The sequence below is a fragment of the Aythya ferina genome (assembly GCF_964211825.1).
Source record: "Aythya ferina genome assembly, chromosome: 1".
Lineage (NCBI taxonomy): Eukaryota > Metazoa > Chordata > Aves > Anseriformes > Anatidae > Aythya > Aythya ferina.
In genome coordinates, this window is record NC_140296.1 from 136364877 (window position 1) to 136388591 (window position 23715).

The 23715-nt window shown below is 41.9% G+C and overlaps 1 protein-coding gene and 1 long non-coding RNA gene across 5 annotated transcripts in view; one reads left to right on the top strand and one right to left on the bottom strand.

Annotated features, from left to right (window-relative positions):
* The window catches only part of DUSP16 (dual specificity phosphatase 16), a 73153-nt gene extending 60829 nt beyond the window's left edge, over positions 1-12324 (bottom strand). The window contains exons 1-3 of one of the 4 annotated variants that reach the window (XM_084507009.1): positions 12290-12324; positions 7971-8132; positions 6700-6856 (exon numbers count right to left, since the gene is read on the bottom strand). The gene's annotated coding sequence lies outside the window, so the exon portion shown is untranslated. Of the gene's footprint in view, positions 1-6382; positions 6557-6699; positions 7170-7970; positions 8133-12289 lie in introns of those variants that run through there. The other 3 variants (XM_084507008.1, XM_084507007.1, XM_084507010.1) reach the window with 3 other exon arrangements.
* Positions 5872-8259, top strand: LOC311430439. Its single transcript, XR_014688790.1, has 2 exons — positions 5872-6473; positions 7168-8259. It is a non-coding gene; the product is annotated as an uncharacterized lncRNA (long non-coding RNA).
* Positions 12325-23715: the final 11391 nt, after the last annotated feature.

Here is a 23715-nt window from a genome sequence, read left to right on the forward strand (position 1 = left end):
AGTAAGTTACATGCAAGAAAGAGAGAGAGAGAAACAAACGAGGTGGCAGGGGATGCCCTATATAGAAGAACACAGAATTTACCAGCCCTCATAAAGACTTTGCCTGTTTGCCTTCAGCTGCCATGTCTGAGTGAGACAGGGAACTGTGAACCTAGAGACCAGTCATCGTTGTTTACATCTCTCCAGTAACACCTCAGAGTACTCATCATATAGAATTTGAGAGGTTTTAAGAGATAGAAGTAGTGCAGGATTAGCTTGGGACAAAAGGGAAGAACGCACTCGGTCCCAATGTGATGAGAAGAGACTCACCGTCAGCGCAGAACTCTGAACAGGCTCTGGCAAGAGATACTCTTTCACAGCCAGTCCTCAATTTGGAGCATACCTGTCTTGCACCCAGGCATCAGTGACAGGCAGAGGAAGCCCTACTAAAAGTGGAGACACCATTTGTCATCTGCTAATTGGGATTCATTCAATCTAGCGTGAACCTTCAGACTTATTTGAACCCAATAATACATTAGTCTGATGTACTAAGATTAATGCTCTATTTTTTGCTGGAATATTTTTCTTTGTTGCTCAAAAACTGGCAAAGCTTTATGAATCTTTCTTGAGACCAAGTTTACTCTGCTTGCTCCCCTTGTTTTACTAGTAAGAAGCCTCAACCTAAATTCTCTTTTAGAAGGGTACTTCTGTGTACAATGGGGTTAGAAGAGAAACTTATCAGATTGCTCTGTCCCCCCCCAGTTCTCTTCCCTCACAGTTTTCTGGAGTTTAAACAGCCTCCCATGAAACTGCCAGGGACAGCAGAGCTGGAAAGCAAGAGAAAACGCTGATACACAAGCAACATTTTTAAAGAAAGAAACTATGAAATCCCAACACCAAAGCAGGTTCTCACCTGTAACGAAATACTTGTGGGAATTATATGGATGGTAGGTGTTATACTTACACCAGATAGTATTAATACAGTGACTGGAAAATAATTCCATGCCCATTCTTAAGGGGAATATGTTCTTGATGCTTATCCACCTTTGAAATTAGGGTTTGTTTCAGTGGTAAGATGGCATGCTTGAGAAAGGCCCTCTGAAGTATAGTTCAAACTTCTTGGATGTATTTGGAAACTGGTGTTTCAAAGATGGATGGCTTCCATGCTCAAAGGACTACATATGGCTAGTGAAATATGCACTATCAAGAAAGTCATTCTGCAAGCATGATCTTGCAGGTAGAAACCCAAGTCCTGACATGGCATTTGAGTCTTTAAAGTCTGGGGTGAATGATTCTTACTCACATAAGTAATCAAGAAGCAAAAACACTTGGGTTATTAAAAGTGTAGTGTTTATAGCCCTAACATTATGAATTATTCTGCCTTCAAACATGCTTTACTAGGAATTCAGTAGGAGCACAACACAGTAATGCATCAATTTTATCTGGAATACTGTTAGGGGAGGGAGAATTGCTCTCCTATTTTGAGAGCAACATCTATGCTACACATGCAGCGCCAAAGCCTTCTAATCCAACAGGCTGAATACATACTAGTTATTCAAACTCAAGAACATGTGCACAAAAGGAATTTCATACAATTAGTCTCTGCTGTCCTCCTCGATTTATGCTCTCCGTAAAGTTCTCATTCCAATGTTGCTACATTACACACTCAGATCCATCTTTTTGCATCCCACAATGACTTTAGTTATGTAAAAGCATTAACGCAAGCAGGCAAGGATATAAAATAGAAAAAAATAAAAGAAAAAAAAAGGCATTTGCATAAAACACAGATCTGTCATCTAGTACAACAGGCTCATTTCATAGATTAATATAGCAAAGCAAAATTGCATGAAGCCTAGTGAAAACAGATGACACTGTTTTAGTCTCAGCATTGGAAACCCTGTTTTAGTCCCAGTATTAGAAAGCTTGTATCACAGATTTCTGCTGAAGAAAATTGTAACAGAACACAGTTATGAAAAAAAAAAATCACACTAATGTAGCAGGCTATCACTCTGAATAGCATGTATAAAAATCTTACAGAAGAAAAAGATTACATTCATTCTCAAATAATAAGAATCTTTGTACACCTTCACTTGTACATCTTTATTTGCTGAACGTCTTACAGAAGTTTATAACTGAAGCTTGAGACAAAATGTGACTGTAAACTTATCTGAGGAGGTCTGTGCAAAGAACTGATCCTAATTTCTGAGAACTTGTACTACACAGGGCAAAATTACCTCAAAGAATATGCCAAGGAGAAGCTTCCTACTGGCTAGGTATGGCCTACATCGTGGCAAACAAAGAGCAGAGATAACAGACTTCATCTCAGTGAAGGGCCTTGTTTCAGCAGTGCTATTTGCGTAGTCCCGCAGCACAGGTGTTATGGCTTTGCACTGTGCCAGAGCAGCAAGGCTGCAGCACAGGAGCAGGTCTGTCTCAGAGCGGGTCACTGCACCTCCCTGCAGCCTGTCACTGAGGCAGCACTCCTTCCCCTCTTTCCTAGCCTGTCCAATTATTAAGTTTTGTTTTTTCATCTGCAGAAGTATTTCATACAGACACAAAATGGAAAGATGCCAGTCTTCCCAGAGCCAGTTCTGAGTAGGTCAGTCTTGGCTCAGCAGCAGACTACACAGCTCAGCAAAAGGAAACACAAGGCCTTGAACTCAGGCCCATCTTTCCTCCCGTCCTCCATACACGCACCCAGGATGCAGATTTGCTTTCATCACTGAGGAATAGTAATTCACTGGTGGTCAATATCATCTCCACTAGAGACTATGACAGCTGCCAACAGGCCCTAACCATAAGCAAACCAAGAACTGCTCCAATTAAAGCTATACAAACCCTGAGAGGAAGACACCAAACTTTACCATTGATGCATATTTTTGGCCTCCTTCAAGTGTTATGGGAAGTTCCAGAATAACTATAATGGGGATGCCTGATTTGGAGCTGCCATGCTAATACCAATCTAAGGGTCAGATAAGGCAAGGAAAGAATTGGAACATCAACTCCCCTGGTCTGATGGCATTCTTTGGCCGATAGCAATACTGCAGTAGCTGGGGCATCTCAGCTTCTAGCCTTGTTTCTTCAGCCTCCAGAGCCAGTTTCTTCTCAGTTAGCTTTGACATCAGGGCAGTGATACTATTTATCAAACCAGTGATACAAGGAAAAGGAAAACAACACACCTGAGGATAGGGTTCCTGAGGCAACCCGTAGGAAGCAGCCTGAAGTTACAGTGTTCGCTTCCCCACCGCACCAATGACGTTCAGTATGGCGGGCTTTAGCACAGGCAGGTGCCCCGACACACACTGCCAGGCAACCCATTGCCCATGTCTTCTGATTCCTTCAGAAAGTAGAAGCCACGTATGTAACTGACAGCCCTTGAGAATGCTGCATTGCCCTTTGCTTGTAAAAAGGTACACCATGTAAATCAGAAAAACAGTACTGATACTTAAAATGTTGACACGTAGGTACTGGTATTTAAAATGCTGTAAAGGATCTATCCATGTCACTACACAAGATGTGGAGGCAATGTGTAAGGAATTGAAAGGAGAGAGAACATACTATTCAATGCATCAGGAATAACTTTCCTGTTACCCAGAAAAACAGATTGTTGATGATTCTTCTTAAATAACACACAAAAGTGCTATTACACAACCATGGACAAAATTCTACAAGACTACAAGAAAATTTTTAGTCATTTGATCAGCTTAACAACAAAGCTGTAAGGACAGCCACAGGATATTAAGGCCAAACCCTGGATTCTTCATGGGAGTTGAATGAAAAGAAAAAGAAAAAAAAAGGACAAAAGAAAAAGGGAACAATGCACCACTCTTTCCACCCCTCATCCTTTGACAATACCTACTCTATGGAATCTGTCTATTAAAAATTGTCAGCATGTCAAGAATGACCTTGATGCTTTCCTGACTGTTCTTGTGTCATCATGACTTGGTTTTCTTGAGGAAAAAGTGTTTCAGCTGTACTTAGTGCATTTCTTGGAAAATGTGTTTTACAAACAATGAATATTTCTGAATAGGTGTGGGGAGTAAAGAGATGAACTTTGGAAAACTAAAATGAAATATTGTGTGACTGAGCAAGGCCCATGCTCTGCAAACAGCTCTTACTGCACAACACATTAATTAGAACCTAAAGACCAAGGCAAGTAACAAAGATCAGCGGCTAATCTTGCCTTTTCAGCATCTAGTAGAGAGCCTGAGTTTGCCTTCCAAAGGTTTCCTCAGGCCTACCGGATCACTGATACTCATCATACAGGCAGAAGCACAGCAGAACCGCTCACTCTATCCCATCTGTAGCAATCCTCTGCAACCTCATTCCCCCATTCTGCAGCTCACAGATGTGCACTTGCAGGCACAGGCCTCCAGGACAGGGTGATCTGGCCAAGGAAGGTGCAGGGCACATGGCAGATGCATCCACAAGTCTGCCCATGGGCTGATGGGTGGCACGGACCTGTGAGTGGACAGCGCTTGCTTGGGAGACGGAGTTCCTGGTGAAATCCATTTAACACATTCCCAAAGAGCTTCTGCCAATACCATTCCTATAGCCAATGAAGTTATTCTGGCTAAAAGCAAACATCCCTGTTAGGCTAGCTGACTTTGCTGAAAGAAGAGCATGCATTTTATAGAAACAAAGATAAATTGAGCTCATTTTCTCCTACAGAAGTTGTTCTGGTGTGACTAGAGCTGATTCTGTTCCATTATATCTGCTTAGGTCGCTAACAAAATAAGACCTACTGGAGCAGGACCATATTTATGTATTTTTAAACAATGCAATGAGATTTTAAATGCTTGGTTGGGCTTTCTGGACCTTTGCACACACATTAAATCATACAACATTTTGTGGCTACTACCTCTAACTACCACAAGAACTGGCAACTTCTCTGCTGCTTTCACTTATTTGTACATTTAAAGGGAGACATTGAAGTTGTGTGTTAAGACAGACTGAAGCACTATTGTATTAAAAAGCATAATGAACAGAATTCATAACACCTCAAACATTTTTATAGATTTGTTTCTAACAATTTTTATAAGCATATTCAGTAAATGCATGATTTACTTTTGAATATCGCTATTCTTTATATCTTCAGCAACTAAAAACTACAGCTAAAAATACTTATACGAACCCCTGTTGCATACTTCCTCCACATTCAAATAGAAACCCCCAACCAACCAACATAAACAACTGGGATGAATGCTTCAATTTCCAATGGGCAGCAAGATGAATGCCATAAAAAGAAATTAAGACTTACTATTTTTCCACCTCCCCTCAAAACACAAGAGTCTAAACCAACCCCTGTTTGGTCAGTTGTGACTTCGTAAGATCTGTATCTACCAAACCACACACTGCCAGGAATAGCACAGATCTTAAAGTGAGGAATACAAAATCATTTTGGGGTTTTGGATTTTTTTTTTTAAGGTCATTGAAAGAACCCCCAAAACACATTCCAGCAAGGAGAAACAGTTAAAACTGTTTTTAGCTTTAAAAATGCACTATTTATTCTATTTATTCTGCTGGGTATACACAGAACGTTTGAACAAAAAAAGTTAGTCATAGCTCAGACAATACAGCTTACTATGACTACACCCTTCACTTATAGGAAAACCAAAAGATCAATTTCTGGTTCAACCAACTGAAACAGCAGTAGAATAAAGTAACTTCTCCTTGGTTTTGTTTTCTAAAAGACACCTTTCCATCTGACATGTAAGAAAATGGTTTGGGCCGCTGAAAAAAACCTGCCACTGGCCAGGCTTTGCAACAGGCACGTCCCATACACCTTGTTCTGCACACGCTGTGTGTGCTGAGCTCATCATCCCTCCCTGTGGCTTCTAGGAAAAAAAAAAAAAAAAAAAAAAAAAGTAAAATAAAGGCAGAAGAGGGGATCTATCAGGCTGTGTACCAACACAAGCCACGGAGTTATAAGTTTACGTGACCACACTGTCAGGTTAACAATTTGCAGTTTGCTTCACTCTTGGACTCCACAGCAGCCCTCCATTTTGTCAGCTGCCTCAATTTAGATGTTTCCCAAGCACTGCTTAGCACTTCAGGTTTCTTCGGGAGTCCTTCGGGGCTCGAAAGCATCCTCGGCCGCTGGCGGCGGTGCAAGGCAGACTGGGCGCCGGTGCGTTTGCCCCGCTCGGCAAGGCGGCCGCGCACATCCAACCTCATCCCCACACCCCCAGCCACCCTCCCGAAATGATCCCGGCGCCCGGCGAGGAAGCCGGGGGTCTGCCCCGCATCCCCGCTCCCCGGGGCAGCCCCTCGCCCCCTCCTTTGCGCCACAGGGCAGGTGGACGCGCCCCGGCCCTCGGGGTCCCGGCCGGCCCCGATGCTGGGGAAGCCGGGCTGCGGCGGGCCGGTGCCCCCCTGTCCCCCTCGGCCCCTTGCTCCTTACCATCGGCGGGGACAGGAGGAGGAGGAGGAGGCGGCCGTAGCTTGCCCGTGCGGGGCAGCGACCTGCCCGCGGCCGGCGCTTTCCTTCGGAGGTGAGGGGGCGGCGAAGAAGGGCATGGGAGAGGAGGGCGGGCGGCGGGAGCCCTCCCTCACCTCCCTCCTCCTCCTCCTCCTTCTCCTCCTCCTCCTCCTCCTCCTCCTTGTCCTCGTCCTCGTCCTCCTCCTCCCGGCCCGGCCCCCCCGGCCCCCCCCTGCCCCACGGGGCTGCCCCGGTCCGGGGGTCCCGGCGGCGACCCCTGCGCTTCTCCCGGAACTTACTGTCGCACCCCCCGTCTGTGTCTGTCTGTCTGTCTGTCTGCCTCGGGTCTGTCCCCGCGGCGGGGATAAAAGTTGCCACCAGCCTCTCTCTCTCTCCGCTGCCGCCAGAAAGCAACTTTTTGTCTCCTTCCAGCCGCTGGGAAAGCGCCTCTTTCGCCTTCTTCGAGTCAAAAATAACAGCGATTTAAAAGGGAAAAAAAAAAAAAAAAAAAAAAAAAGTGCTATTCTGGTCTTTTTAAGAGGGGGAAGCATGAAGGTTGGGAGGGGAGAGGAGAAGAAAAAGGAAACATTTGGAGCTTTTTTTTCTCGTCTTCTCCCCCCCCTTCCCCCCCCCAAGATGGCTTGAGAGAATTAAAAAGGGACAGCGGGAGGGGGTTGGAGATCGGGAGGAGAAGAAACTTTGGGGTTAGTGGCGAGGTTTGGTTTGGTTTTGTTTCGATTTTTTATTTATTTATTTTATTTTTTAAGGCTACTGTTCCTGAAAGGAACCAAACAATTCCTAATAAACGGGTAGAGCGAACAGACCCGAGGAGGAGGAGGAAGGAGAGAGAAAAGAGTTTTGCTGGTCAGTAAACTTCAGGCTGCTGGGATGAGGTCATCGCTGTAAAAATAAAGCGGTGGCGTCATCCGAAACCAATCCCAGTGAATGCACTCAGCCGGGAGGGGGGGACAGGGAGCCGGAGCGGGGGGGAGACGAGCCCCGGGAAGCAGCCCGCCGGCCGCGGCCCTGCACACCCGCTCCCGGGCCGGGTCGGGCCGGGGGAGCTCCGGCTGCTGTGCTGTCACCGGGCCGGCGCTGGGGGGGCCCGGGAAACGCGTCCGCGGCCCCCGGCCGAGCTGCGGGGCCGGCCCCTGGGGGGAGCCGGGGCCGCCGAGCGATTCAAACGGGCTGCCCGCCCGGCCCGGCCCGGCCCGGCCCGGCCCGGTCACCGCCACCGGCCGCGGTGCTGCCCTCACGGCCCGGGCCGGGCCCCGTGGTGGCCGGGCCGGCTTCGTCCCCTGTGTCCCCAGCCCCAGGGGGCCGTGGGGCTGCTTCCGCGGTGGAGCTCCGTGGCAAGTTGAGGGCCATGACCCCTCGAATAGCCCTGTTAGAGTAAAAACAATGCTCTGAGACCAACAGTGTGAGGAAAATGAAAGCGAAATCTAAACATTTAGACACGCAGAAACATAATTGCTTTGTCTAAGGCGTTTTGCGTTCTGGCTAGTACCGGTTTTAACTAACATGCTGCACTTGTGCCATTCAGGGGTTTGATGTGTGGGCCCAGTCCTACCTGGGTATTCTGCAGATGTTCCCCCACCTGGGGGAAGGAGAAATCACCAAAATCATTGCAGTCATCTGCCAGTTGTGCTGGGTGCACGAGGCATCTTACGTGTCAGAATTCAAACTCTAGTCAGTCTTCTCTGCTGGCCTTTGAGTCCCTGGGCCCCATACCCTTAGAAGACATCAGGAGAAAGAGGATTAACCCTATGGCTCCTTACAATCTGGTGGTCATCTTTTCAAACAAAGCACCTTTGGAAAGGTGTACGCTTATCAGTTCCAAAAAAAAAAAAAAACAAAAACACATGTAGTGTGATAGGTATTTTTGGAAGCAGGCTACTCACAGAAATAATGCAGTGGTGGTCTTTGTCCCAGCGCAATTGGCCAAGAAACACCTTGACAAAGAGCTTATTATTAAAAAGTTATGCATGAACTTCCTCAAGAAGAGTTCTTGCGAGCAGTCATACCAAACAGCGTTGTCCTCTCCAAGAGAGTGAAAAATGCATGGAAGAGAGAGAAGTCAGTCCCAAGAGAGAGTCCCAGTCTCTGTACGACACTGACCAAAGAAAGAGCAAGAGCTGTGCAGATGTTGTGGTTAGGCGTAGGTGCATTTACTATTTTGCACATGTGTATTTTACAGAGCTGAAGAGCAGTTTTGCTTTTTGCCTCAAGTAACCAGTGGCCCCAAAGATACTTTGTGCAGTCTCCAAAATGCCCACGGTATGCAAAGTCTGCACAGTTGGCTAGTGGTTAATGGATCTACAAGTGACCCATTTCTACGAAGAACAGAGAGCGTGCCAGAGAAACTCAAGGCCAAAGCCAATGCCCCAGCTCATTCATACCAGAGAAGTGCAAGAACAAATAGTTCCAGCACAATTATCTTCACAAATAGAAGAGGGGAGTACCAGAAAGGGATGCATGCTGAAGAAGAAAAACATTCGAATTCTCTCTTCCTTTTTATCATCTAAACCTGGTAACGTGTTATGTAAGTGGTTTTGTTGTTGGTGGTTGTTTTTTTTAATGGGGAAACTGGAAATGTTTCCTAATGGTAAAATTGTAAGCATAAAAAGTTTTGTGTTTTTTTGGGGGGAAATATTTTTGTTTGTAGCTTAAAAAGGATATTTACAGAAAAGTCTAGGATGGCAAATTAAAGCTTTTCCAACACAGAATCAGGATTTCTTTTGATTAATATAATGAAAGGTGTGACTAAACCACAGATATATCATGATTAACTCCTGCAGGCTGAGGTAAGACACAAAGAGAAATAGTCTGGAGGGCTGAAATGTGGCAGCATCTGATCTCGCTTCATTAAGATTAAAGGCCACTCTCTTTACCTCCTCTTTGCAGCAGGCTAAGCATGCACATGTTGGCAGTTAGCGTGCCTCAGCCAGCAGGTGGTCACTCATGAAGGAGCAGTAATTCATTTACATGTCAGTCTAACTTCAGCCTAATTTTTTTTTTTTTCTTGAAAGTCTTTCTTCCCTCCTTATCACTTGCACAGCAGGCTCCTGGAAAAAGTTTGAAATGCAGTCACAAAACAGAGATCAGGCCTCAATGTTGTAAACATTTCAAGCTGCACACCTGAACCATCTGCCTGAGAGAGGGAGTGCCTGGCTTTGCTAATCCCTGGTTGCTGACCTTCCCTCCCCAGCATTCTGAAGTTGTACTAAGTGTCTGGCAATGGATTTTATCTGCCTCAGAACACACTCACAGCCCCTTTCTGGCAAAGCAGTGCTGAAGGAGTTAATGCTAATGGCCCTTTTCTGTGTCTGGTTATCAAGCTTAGGAGGTAAGAGGACTTGAAATGTCAGTATGGGGTAAAACAAGGGCAAAAGACATGATAGTGACTATCCAACGTACAATACAACAGCTTTTGAACTTTGACACACCTGCACGCCCCACGGATCACATTCTGCTTCTGGCAGGCGTGACTCTAAGTGCGTCACTGTGTGCTGCCCCTATCGCTGGAGGTCCGGGGAGGGGAAATAGATGGCTACTTTTAAGAACTGGAGGTTGTACACCTTGTTTATAAAGGTTTCTATTTGTTTATGTGTAAAAGCCAGCATGCCTGACTTCTTGGTCCTTTTCCATTTAATGGATGTCTTGACACTCCACTTGGTTAATCAGTTAGCAGTGATTAAACAAGGGAAAGATGACAGTCTGAGTGACATCATCTTTTCTGCACAGTGGAAAGGAGTGGTTTTCCAGAGGAACCTCTTGCAAAATAAGTGAGAACTGAACTTAAAGCACAGAATTTACCATGCTTTAAAATCCCCATGTGGGTACTCACTTCCTCCACAGTTGGGTTGCTGAAGAGGTTACTAGTCCCAGCCTGCTGCCCAGTGAGTGTCACAGCTACTTTCTGCTGAAGCTTACTGCCACTCCTACCTACCTGCAAGCTATTCAGGCAGTTTGCTCCCAAAATTTGTTTTGGCCAAAGTCAATCAGAATAGCTTAAGCAGTTTAAATAGTAGATGTCAGCTGAACTGGTTTGTTTTGGCTGAAATGATTTCGGGGAAACCCAAGTCAGCAGATGGGAAGTGAAGTGATGACCTTTTTACAGACAGCTTCAGGGCCATGGTGTAGTTTGGCCTAATCTACTTTCAGAGCAGACTGCTATACCAGACATTGCTGCTACAGATAGCTCTTCAAGGTATTTAAAAATAGAAGGGTTGCTGAGATACCTACATTGAAACATTCGTAGCATTTTTAGATACCACTAGCTTTGGTGGCATAGAGAATAGGGTACGGCAGTTGGAGCAGTGTGGGTTTGTCAGAGAGCAGCAATGAGAACGTGGGGATTAGGAGAATGGAAACCAGTAGGGATAGAAGATGGAAGACAGAGTGAGGAAAAGAGCAGCAGAGAAGAGTTTGCACTTGGAGATCAGCAAACTGATCAGATGGAGATCACAGAGCTCAGCGTAAAGGAGAGAATTTTGAATAGTGTGAAAAATGCAAGCAGAGACAGAGGGTGCAGAGTAGCAATGCTTAGGGGAACACTGAGTTGAGAACAACTTACGTCTCCTCATTCTTCCTTTCCATGTGTGCATCAGACCTGGGGCAGCTCTATTCCTCCAGAAAATGCTTAAATAAGAATAGAATAGCCTCACTACTCTGTTGCTGTTGGTAGTTTTCATTCTACTTCCCCAGAGCTTCTTCAGGACTGTCAGATTCACAGCAGCTCAAAGAAGCTGGAAGTGTTATGCAAGAGGAGAGTCTCAATGAAGGCACATGTTTTTGAGCTGGTAGGTGTGTAGGACAAGACAGTGATAACTCCTGCTCTCTGTGGGACAGTGGAGGAAATACTGGGGGATTTAGAGCAGTGGAAGAGAAAGGAACCAGAACAACAGAAAGGACAGTGAAAAAAAAAATAATAAGTTTTTAGTATCAGCTGTCTGCTTCCCTATATCTCCTTACTTAATAGATCTTATATCCATTACTGAGTAAGAATTTACATGATCCCTATCTTTAGAGTATTTCTTAATAACCTTTGTTATTTGGAGGCTTTTTGTGGGACAGAGGAGTTATGAGGATACCATTTTAAGGATACACAAATGAGTTACTGAGATAAAAATTCCTCATTCATGGTAGTATAGCAAGCCGGTAGCAGATTGGAAAACTGAACCAAGTTGTCTTAAATTCCAAATCCAACCATTAACTCATCCTTCTCCCTCTCCTCTCTTACACTGTTCAAAGGAAGAGTAACTTTTTTATTTACATGAGCAGGCACATTTAGTAAAATTAAGCACTTGCACAAAATTTTTTTGGCTTGGTTTGCAATTAGAGATGAAAAAACAGCTATAAGCAAGATAGACAGTAGAAGACAGTGGGAGTAGACAAAAAAAAAAAAAGAAATAAAAATAGTAATTTATGGTTCTATAGAGAGGCTTTGTAAAGCTTAGGGAATTTTGATTGATCCTAATCATTTTAGGCAGAAAAAAGGCAGCTATCTTGATGTTAATCCACTTCTGTGATTACTTCTATGTGAAACAGAAAGATTAAATTTTGAAAAGGCATTTGAAATTGGAGATCATAATGAATATTATTTACAGAAAAAGAGCATAATAACATGTTGTCATCACAAAACGGAATAATGAAATACTGTCCTTAAGAAACAGCAAGTTCAGACAAATCTATAGCTACTGAGAAACCCAGCTAGTAACATTTCTCACTTTTCTGCATATCTAAAGAGAGAATAATTAAATTTAAGAAAAGGGGTACATAAAAATCACATTCAAAAAATTGAGGTAATAGTCACAATAAATTCTCCCTCCCACTTTGTTTCTGTTAACTTTTACTCACTGCCAGTAACTTGTCTGTAGGCTAGCGTACCGGTATCGGAATCAGCCTGCAAAGGACTGTAAGCACAGATGGTGTAAATCATCATTGCTCAACTAGCACTTAAGTTCCTATGCCAATTTATACTATCTGAAGAGTAGCTTAGTATGTTCATGTTTTGTTTGTGGCCAATGATGAATCAGAACTAAAATGTATTTGGGTTTATTATGAGGGCAACATAAAATGTATGAGGTCTCTGACTATTCATATCCTTCTTTTTAACTACTTGAATACTTCAAATGATATGACAATATAGTAAATTACCAACCTTAAATACACTTTAGACTTCTGTTTTTTTTTCCTTAGAATGGAATATTTATTAGCAGTGCCAAGGATCCGATAGAAAAGGATAGCATCCATAAAATGTTTTAATGTTGTGCTATGTGAAATGTAATCGTGGTCAATGTAAAAACACAGAATGCATAGTTACTGTCTTGATACCATACTGAAGTAAGCTCATAATCAGAAAATTTATTTCAAAGTTTGAATGTAGAAAGTTAATGTGTAAAATGTGGTATTAAATACCAGTTTTGCATATTTTTATTTTCAAGGCATACACAGGAGAGGAATTTTTCTGACAGTTTTAGAGTTTTCACTATTTCTCCTAACCCATTTTGTTATTTCTATCTACCTTTAACAACTTCTGAAACTAACTGATATCCTAAACCTTGTGGATTTGATACACTACTGTTTATGTTATTTCTGCTTACCAGCTGCATTTTATGTATTTCAGTAATATTGAAATTAAACTATTTTGTTATTCAGTTGGCTGTGAAAGATGGATTTGTCTTCTGTGGAATCATTAAAATGTACTTAATAGATAAAAGGAGCCTCATATAAAAAAAAAAAAAAAAAAAAAAAAAAAAAAAAAGGCAGACAAAACCATAAAGGAAATGAAAACAAAACAAACAAACAAAGAACAACTTGAGTTTTTAAAGGGAAAAGAAAACTGAGTTAATTACTGCTTGTTGGTAGTGTGGGAAAGAAAGGCATGCGCACCACAATGACCTTCATTTACAAGCTTTCATTCATATAAACTTTTAAGTGGCTAACACCCAGAACATCAATATTTTGGCCTCACTGTAAAAACATTCATAGGAAAAAAAAAAAAAAAGGAAAAAAAAAGACTATTAACTCTGACAAGTCTCTTGTTTTGTCAAATGAACTGGTTAGAAAATCGTCAGTCTGCTACTATCCCAATTGTCAACAACAGACAGCAGGGTTTGTCAAGAAGGACAGGTGAAAATATCAGGTTACATGGAAAAGAAGCATGTGAAAATTTCAGAGCGTGTCATTTAATATTTTTTTAGGATGCAAGGTTAGAATATGCCTATTTTAGTAGCAATCTGAGTTCAAAAATCTAAGGTGGAGGTGAGGTGAAGGACTGCTTGTTTATTTTTACACTGCCCTCTTGACTGCTCTTCAAATGGACAGGAACTCATTGGCTTCTGTGTGTTAGGTATGGGTTCAGCTTTTAGCTCGGAGGGGGGTTGACAATCTTGCAAGAACATTTCTGCTTTAGTGCAGTTTGCCAGTTGTTCTTGTAGCTGGGGGAAGAATCATAATAAATATGTTAAAACCCTTAGCTTATGTGAAGCTTACATAAAGAAGGGGAGAAAAATGAGTGAGAATAAAGCACAGGGCTGCAAATCAAGCATTCTGTTTTCTGCGTTTAGGTCTGCCACAGATTTCTCATGACTTACTCAAAGTTGCACTCGCTTACTTCAGATACAGATTCAGCTTGTTTACTCTCCAGTCATTAAAAAATTTTTGCTTCAAGCCACGGATCAAACAATGATGACTTCCAGGAACATATGCTGAAGAATGTGCATCTGCATGATCTTTTAAAACCTAAATGGGATATTATGAAATCAAATGGGTGAGAAGGTTTTTTAAGAGGGGAAATTTCAAGTACCGGGCATGGCTTTGCAGGACATTATCCACTGGCAACTGTGTAAGCTTCGAAGAACTGCTTAGATAGAAACATAGAAGGATAGATTCTTCTGTGACCCAGTCAGTGGACACATTTACGGGAAAATGGTAGGTGCAGTTTGAGTTCCAGAATATAAAAGGAAAAAGTCATCCCTGCTAGAAGGGCCTGTCTAATTACTAAGTTGCAGAAATTGCCCATTTATTCATCTGTTATTTTGTACTAGGGGTTACAATTAACTGATGTCAGCTACAGTTTAAGAAAAATGGTTATTACAACAGATGATTCATTTTAAATACCTTTTTACTTTATAGCTCCGGCAGAAGATCAGGGTGCAGTTGCACAAACACTGTAAGCTGGCTGCCAGTGAAAGAAGAGGTTCTGCCCCACTACTGCCTCATCCTTTTGCTGGGGCAAGCAGTTGCTCACCTCTATAGTGAATTAGATTGGAGACCCAACCCACGCCAAAACCTTCCCCCAAAAAACAAACAAACAAAACTCAGCTATAACCCAGCTTAGTCCCCCATTTGTTTTGCATCATGTTAATGAGCAAAGGCCTGAACCACTGCATAAGAGAGCACAACATGAGAACAAGAACAAATAGCAATTGGTAAGGAGAAACAGCTTGTGCCGGTCCGTTTAAATGGGTGTGCAAAGCTTGAGAAGATGCAGGCAGGTGACTTGGTTGAGCCCATCCAGCAGGCTGCTGATGCCAAAAGGAGGTACTCCAGTTCACAGTTTCCTACCCTCTGCTTCTGACTGTGAGCTCTTACCATGTTCCATGTTGTGCACGTGGCATTGTCACCCTGCAAAATGGGTCGATTCAGTTTGCTAATCCAGCAGAACTAGAGTGAGTTGACCTTTGTGACTGTTGTTAGGTAGACATTGGTGCCTGACAGTATTAGAAAAGAGCTGCTCTTCACAATGAGGGTGGTCAAACACTGGAACTGGTGCCCATAGAGTCTGTGCCTCCTCCATCCATGTCAGTATTTGGATGGAACTGATCAAAGTTGATTTTAACTTTCAAGTTGCCCCTGCTGTATACAGGGAATTAGACCAGTGGCCTCTAGAGGTCTTTTCAAACCTAAATTGTTGTATGGTGTGGTTGTGGCAGACATAATTCCTCTGTCTTGTATCCTTATTTTACACTGAGAAGTCTCCTTGTTCATCACTATCCCTGGCTGAAAAATTTATCTGTCAAATATGAAGTTAGTCCTGTAATTGTTGTGAAATGTCAGTGTATACATTTCTATATATAAATTTCTATGAGCAAAACTATTTCAGGAGGAAGTTTGGTTGGATGGTGTATGTCATTACTTAAAAAATATGTGTTGCAGGGTTGATCTCATTATTGATAAACAAAAAAGTATAAAGCCAGGTTGAAGTAACATGTACCCAGGTGAAGTTTACAAACAAGCTGAAATCCATATTGAAGAGAGACTGTACAATGATCAGATGATAATACATAATGGATTTTAATTGGCCTGGATAATTTCAGTGAACGTTAAAAACATACACGGATTCCCTCTCTACTTTGTCTCTCTGTGGCAGGCCTGCAATGCAGCACAGCTTCTGTATTTTAGTGGACCAATAAAAGTTGTTGTGCTTAGTAATTTAACATTTTAATGGTAGCAAATTACATTTACATACATCTAGAGGCCCTTTCACAATGGTAGGGGTGTGAAAAAAATGGATCTGGAATAAAATGAGTCAAGGCTGTGTGTATGTAATTGACAGAATGAAGGTATTAAATCCTTAAGGAAGAACAACAAATGCATATGAAAATACGTATTAAAAAAAAAAAAAAAAAAAAAGATCCTTATTCTTAATAACACCCCTCCCTTTCCATAGCTGTCCATAAAATGTCAGTATAACTGCATATGGTATATTTACTTTCATTTAAAATTTCCTCAGCACTTCTGGAGTGGTGCAGAGGCAATGGTGCACCACCATTCTCCTGTTTCTTCCCATAGCTGTGCAGCCAGATTATATACTTTATAAGCCAAATATATAGACAGACAAAGCAACAAAGTCATCTATGTCTTTTACAAAATATTATAATGCCAAGGAGCTTTATTTTTATTTTTATTTGTATTATTTGTATTTTTATTTTTAATTATCACTATTCTATGCAGGCTGTCAGCACTGTGGATTCAGGGACGTCTATCTTTTCTAAATTTGAAGGAAAGTCAGTACAATGCTATCTATCCTGATCAATAAGGCATCTATCCTGTTTTCATTGGTTCGAGCTGGTATGTTCAAGTGGTTTGAGAGTCTAGTCTTTCAATCCCACTTTTAAATAGGTAAGTACTTTCTATGACTTCAGTGCCTTTTGGTGGGAACCTGGCCGCAGACTCCACGTTTAGGTTCAGGGAGGAGTGGGAGCAGGAATGCAGTAGCACTGCAAAGTGTCTGGCACTCAGGGATTGGGACCTGAGATGTACTGACCAGATTATGCATGTGTTAATCCACACTGCACACCAAATAGATGAGCTGCAGATAAATTTGCCTCATGGTGCTTGCCTGAACAGATTTTTTATGAGAATCTGTACCACACCGGCAGTGACACTTGTCTGGAGCTACATGTTCCTTGAGAGAAATTTTTATATTGTACACTGAGTGAGTTGCACTGGGTCTGTACACAGTGGCACTTTTCTAAAATTCCTGGATGCCCTGTGGCACATGGATTAAAAGTAGTACTCTTCTGCCAAAATTGATGCAAGAAAATCATGACTTGAGATAGACTAGGGCTCTGGTGTGAATCACAAATTTCAGCTCCATTCTTTGAATTGCAATGCAGGACACCAGTCACCAATTTAGCTGGTAAATCAGTCATTCTTTCTTGAAACTAGGAATTCCAAAATCATTTGTTTTATTTGTACTTCATTTTTGAAATACTGAAATACTGAGTCTGGTTGCTATTTTATAGCAGCTAAAGATCTCATTCTTTAGAACTGTATGTGCACTGCCTCAGAGCTTCTATACTCAATCAAAAATTATGCCCAAGCAGGAGTCAAATGCTGAAAGCAGAAAGTAGAAAATTCAAGCTTGACGGTATTCTACATCTGTGAATCTCTTTTGTGCTTGTCGTAAGCATATGTGGAAGAGCAGTGAGCTTGTATGAGATTCTGTCCCTAAATCTCCACTGACAGCAGAGATGATAAGAATCAGGCTTGCTCTTTCAGTATGTCCATCTGCAAATAGCTACAGTATGGTACAAACAGACATAATAATCCAGTTTATTTTGGATGATTGATTAATGGGAACATTATTCATATACTCAGTGCATGACATTTCCTATTACTTGTTCATATCATTTGAGAGTTAAAGGATATAAATACTTAGGAATTTGCCACCAGTTGGGTCGCCACCTGTCTGCTGAACACATTAAAGGGGGAAAAGGGTGAGTTGTATTCCATTTAAGAATGCTGTAACTATCTGAGGGACTCTGAATAATGTTTCTGACAGTGTCCGGGGAAAATTTTCCATAGCAGTCTCAACACAGATTCAGCAATAGGGCCTTTTCTCCTTGACAAAGACAGACATTTAAAGAAGGTTAAAAAAGATGGAGGTGGAGGGAAGGGAATGATTTCACTGAAGCAAGTTTACAGTGCTCTGGGGCTCTCTTCTTTCAGTAAGACAAGTTACTAGACAGCTAAAGACTATACATGTATATATGCAAGCAAAGTGAACAATTAGTAAACAGTTGTTGAACTCTGTAGATTCATCACTTCCTTAGTTAATGTTTATACCTGACATTGTAGCAGCTGGTTAATAAATAGCTCATTTGCGTGAAGAACTGGAGATGGTAAAAACAACAAAAAATCTATAACAAAACATACATGCAACTGCCCCACCTGTATTTCATTTTTGGAAAATACCTGGTAAGGTGATGGCAGAGGCTATTCTCTAGCCTGACATCACCCAATCCCGTGAAGTGACCGCTGATGAGTCTGTTCACAGCATCTATACTTAGCTCCTCACCTCACAGCATCATTTAGCTCTTTTCCAGAGACATCTATCCCCCAGTAGACAGGAACAAGTACTGATTCTTCATTGCGTTTTACCCTGCTACAGAGAGGGAAACATTCAGGAATTAATAAAGCCTTACTATATGCTGTGCCTGGGTGTAGCAGCAAAATTGTCAGAGAACATGTAGGAGAGGGCACAATGTTACAAGGAGCTTCTGCTGCATGCAGAACCACACAGCACTGTTTGACCATGAATGTTCTCCATAAAATAGCTGACATTTTCTAATTTTGATCCTATAATTATAGTTAATCCCCCAAATCTTCAAATAGTTGTCACAAATCAGTTAAGCTTTTGAGGCAGAGACAGTCTGGAGGTTACAATTATTCTATATATTTATATACTTGTATACAAATCAGATGGAGAAAATTAATATTTATGTACACTTGTCAATTTTCTGGATTAGCAGCTTGTGAATTTAAATGCCATCCTTCCAGTGAAGTCAAGATTGAGGTGAGCAGACTCAGAGTACCAAAAGGCACCAAAAGTACCAAAAAGAACTCTGCACTAGATCACCTGAAATAACAGTTTTGTGCTCTATCTCTGGAGACAGGCCCATGTCTAAGCTGGTCTGGTGTCATACTTGGGCAAATCCTGGTCCCTCATCACAAAAAGGGACACCTGAATATGACATTACTGTCATTCTGTCAGGAGCAGGCATTCAGGTTCCCTTTGTGTGGAAATGAGATGAGAGAAAGGAGCTGTTGTCTCACCCAGATATTGGATGTGATCAGGGCACGTGCCTGACTGAGGAGCTTAACACCACTTCCCTTTAGCTGTTACCTAAATTGCTCCAGGTGCCTGAGGAGCTGTTCCCATTCCCTGTGAGTTGTCAAGGGAGAATAATGGGAGAATTTACATTCATTGTGTAAGTACCAATAGTACTTCCCAAGTAAGGTGACAGAGCATCACTGTCACATGAAACTAGGAAGAGAAGGTCAAGAGTGTTTGTCCTTGTTTACTGGATCAGGCGTGGGCCATTTGATAGTCACAGGATGTATCCCCATACAACCTCACTGGAGTATAATAATGCAAAATCTGATCAGGTTGCCCTTGTAAATGCATGTTTAAAATTAATTTGCTCTAAAATCAACCTATGCCAGTGGATCAAGCTATGGCAGCTCCAGCCAAGTTAAAGAAGTATTACCTTATGTTGCTCTGCCCCTTGCATCTGATGCACACTCACTGTGCATGGTCCTGTACAACTGTAATGACTGCTAGGTGCCATCGCAGATGTGTTTGTCATCACAGGTGAGCCAGTCCAGCCAGATCAAGCAAGCACTTGTTCAGAAGCGGAATAGGTTCTTGGCAGAGAGAAGAGCAAGAAGGGGGAAGGGAAAGGAAGGGAAGGGAAGGGAAGGGAAGGGAAGGGAAGGGAAGGGAAGGGAAGGGAAGGGAAGGGGAAGGGGAAGGGGAAGGGGAAGGGAAGGGGAAGGGAAGGGAAGGGAAGGGAAGGGAAGGGAAGGGAAGGGAAGGGAAGGGAAGGGAAGGGAAGGGAAGGGAAGGGAAGGGAAGGGAAGGGAAGGGAAGGGAAGGGAAGGGAAGGGAAGGGAAGGGAAGGGAAGGGAAGGGAAGGGAAGGGAAGGGAAGGGAAGGGAAGGGAAGGGAAGGGAAGGGAAGGGAAGGGAAGGGAAGGGAAGGGAAGGGAAGGGAAGGGAAGGGAAGGGAAGGGAAGGGAAAACTTGGTGGTTGTCTCAGGAAAAATCAGTGGAGTAGGATCTGGGGAACACATCAGGAAGAATCTGAGAGCCAGGGAGAAAGGAGCTAATAGCAGGGTAGGGGTCTCTGTGCTTTGTTCCGTATCCTTCTGAAACAGCACATTTTTATTTCCACTGTAATATTTATTTCTATGGATGAGCAAGGCAGGCAGCCTGCCAGCTGGCTATAACCTGCCCTATAACCTGCTGCTTGTATTTTGGTTTTTGCCTTGAAATAGCCCAGCAAACAAAGTTTGTGTTCCCCAGGAGTGTGTTCTTGATATACATCCAGTTAATAAAACACTTTTCACGGTGCAGCCTTTGATCCTGTAAGTAACTTGTGATCACATAAGCAGTCCCACTAAATACAAATCCCATTAAACACAAATACAAGTCTCTTCAGCAGTTACAATACTAGGAAATCCAATGTGCTTAAAGACAGTTGCCAAATAGAAGTTAGCTGGTGTGATGGTGTGTTAAGATGGAGTGAGGAGTGTAGACCAGGGCAAAGCACTGTATGAGATAACCTAACCCTTCACATGAAACATGACATTTCTTAAAGTAGTCAAGGGCGACATGGCAGTCCTCTGACCTAGTTACAACACATCCAGCCTGCTGTAGGAGCCCTTCATTTTGTGCTCAAACTATGCAGAAATCTTGTTTGTGTCCTTGAACAGGACAACAGTATCAGGCTTAGATAAGTAAATATTTTGAGTGTGAAAACAGCCTGTGTCATAGAATCTGGGTTGGGGCAAAACTGTTTAAGATGGTTTTAAGTGTTGTGGAAATCAAACAGAAATACTGTTAGGAGAATGGCCAGCAACGGGCAGCAGATTTTGGTCTGTCTCTAATAGGTATGCATATGTAGGCATACTTGTGTAGGCCAAAGAGGAAAAGCATGTTGCAAAATATCTTCCGAACAAAAAATGACACTGAGATGAAGTGGATTTTTAAGCCTCTTGAGAATGAACAACATGCTTTTTACTAAACCATTTGCACACAGAGATCAATGTACACAATTAAAGGAAAAAGACTAATCCTGCTGTAAGTTCACCTCAAGTATTTCATGAATTTCACATGATCCACCCACTTTTTTCTGTACCTCTGCAATTACCATATCAGCAGCAATAATTCTCTGTTGTTCAAGTGCCAGATACAACATGGCTCTCACATTCCTGAATGTGGCACATTGTGCTGCTCTGTTTGTTTGTTGTTTCGGAAACGAGATTAAATTTTACTCACTTACGCACCGCAGTGAACTTTACCCCACTCTTCGTCATCTTAATCAGTGATTTGTTTGCCTTACTCTTTGGTTCTCACTGTTTGTTTGTACGTGTGTATTTTTGTTGTTGTTGTTTTAGTTTAAATTCTGCATAAAATCCATGTTATTTAAATGCCTTTTTGAACTATTCCTTGTTTTCCACTCTATCTTATTTGCAACTGTCACATGTGTGAAGTGTTGGAGTACCTGACTTTTTTCTCACTTCTGTTAGCTAGTTTGAAAATATGAAGTAGCTCATTTCCAGCTGCAGCATGAACATTTTCATACAGTGCTTTAATTTACCATTAGTCTATCTGATCAGCGGTCTAAAGGCTTTATAAGCACTGTTTCAGGATTCTGCTTATGTGGGAAGGTTAATTTGGCTAGATAAAGCTTTAACTTTCCTATATGTGTATGTAGAGGTGGTTATTGCAAATTATCTTACTTTGAGCCTCTTCTACCTGAGAAATTAATTTGCAATAGCTAAATGGGAAGAAGTCCCCCTGTAGACATGACTTCAAGCATTTTATACTGCAGGAGCTCATCTAGTGAGTCAATGAAAGCGTAATATTTAGCAAAGATGAGAGCAACCCCTTATTAATGTTTAATTATATAGTGTATAGTATAGCAAGTATACCAGGCTGTGGTTTGTTTGAACACAGGTTAGGTTAGTCCTTTTTGTTCTTTAGTGTGTACAGCTTAGTACTCTAGTGTAAAAACAAAACAAAACAAAACAAAAAAGACAACAAGAAACTATTACGCTTCTATACCTATGCAAGCAACAATAAGATATATAGTACTATGTAAACAAATATTTTTGTCACACCCCAGTGATGAATAATTTAACTGTTTTAACTAATGACAGGTTGACGGTGTCCCCTGTCTCTGTATGAAGAATCTAAAAATTGAAAGACATGCAGTTTCTTCTTGTATTGCCAGAAATGTTTCTTGGATATCAGATTAGAGTGTATAAGAAAATCCAATTATTATTGGTTTTGCAAAACAAACAAGCAAACAAAAACAACAAGAGACTGAAAGCCTGCTCTTGCACAATCTTGCCCCCATGGCAAATGAGTTATCACCTGTATTAAAGCAATTGGCTTCTTGGTACATTTGGAAAACAAACAAGAAAATATCTTAACTGCACCCTTGTTTTACCATCTACAAATAAACAGATCTCAAACGTTTTGAATCTGCTAAGAATCCATAAATGGACAATGGAGCAATTTCAGAAAATGCTGATTCTTAATACCAACAGGTTGCAAGATTTATTCTTATTTCACGCAGGTTGTCAGAAGAACTGATTTCCATTTGCCCAAACTAAAACATTTTCAGCTCTAGAAAAAGAGAATAAACACCTTTTTGTGATGTGTTGACATCACTACAAATATGAGCACATGGTGCGAAATGATGCAGTGAGCTATATTTTTTTTTTTAGTCACACTGACATAAGCAATGATTTTTAAACTATTGCATGATCACTGAACACAGTTTATTTATATACTTCAAAGCCTGTCTGGATCTGCCATTCAAAGAGAAGCACGGCCCTTCTTTTAATAAATGCAATTCACTTGAGCAGGGGACTGCCAGTAATTATTGCACAAGATAATTTGTGACATTGGGATTAATGTAAGGTAGTGTTTACTTGGTGTGTGTCGCTGTGGTTTAGCAATAAAAACATCAGGATGTCTCCAAGAATTGCTTAGGAATCATCACTTACTAGGGAAAACAGTAATCTGCAGTTAGTGACAGTTAGTTGGTCTAGTGCGTAGATCATATGCCTTTAATTTAACTGAGGAAGTTTCACTCAAAAACTTTTATTTACCTATGAGTCTTTGACAGTCAACATGGTGACCTCTTAAGGACATGAAAGAAAGAAAATCCCTGCTGGTTCAGATGATCAGTCCAGTTCGTTCACTATTGTCTCTTTAAGTGGCAGTCAGACATGCTGTTCAGGGAGAGTGTATGAACTTGGGCTTTTTCTGTGCTCCACTCCTCTCACCCATCCCCAGTATCCGAAACTGTTAGATTACGGATGGTGGAGAGTACATCCCTTTAGTGCCTCATCATGGAGCTGATCTGTATAATCCTTTGTTTGAACCTGCTGTACTCTCTGCCTTGCAGTGTTCTGTGGCAGGAAATGTGAAGAGTTCACTATTTGCTGTATACAGTACTTTCTTCATCTGCTAAAATGAGTTTAAAACATCATCAGCTCATGTGCTATACATGTGCATATATATAACATTCAATTCCCTTCACAACTGCTGTTCAATTTGCATGTTCATATGCAGCTAGGATGACCGCATAACCCACAGCGGAAAAGCAGACAGAAGTGCATACTTTTAGTTGTTCGGTGATAAAATATGGAAACTCTTAACTGTTCAGTCGCTAAGCTCGTGCTTAACTTGGTCAGAAGCTGAGAGGTCTGTTTCTTATGTGATAAAAAATAGAATGGGTAGTATGGAGCAATCTAGTGGAGAGAGAAGATGCAGCTGTAACTTTA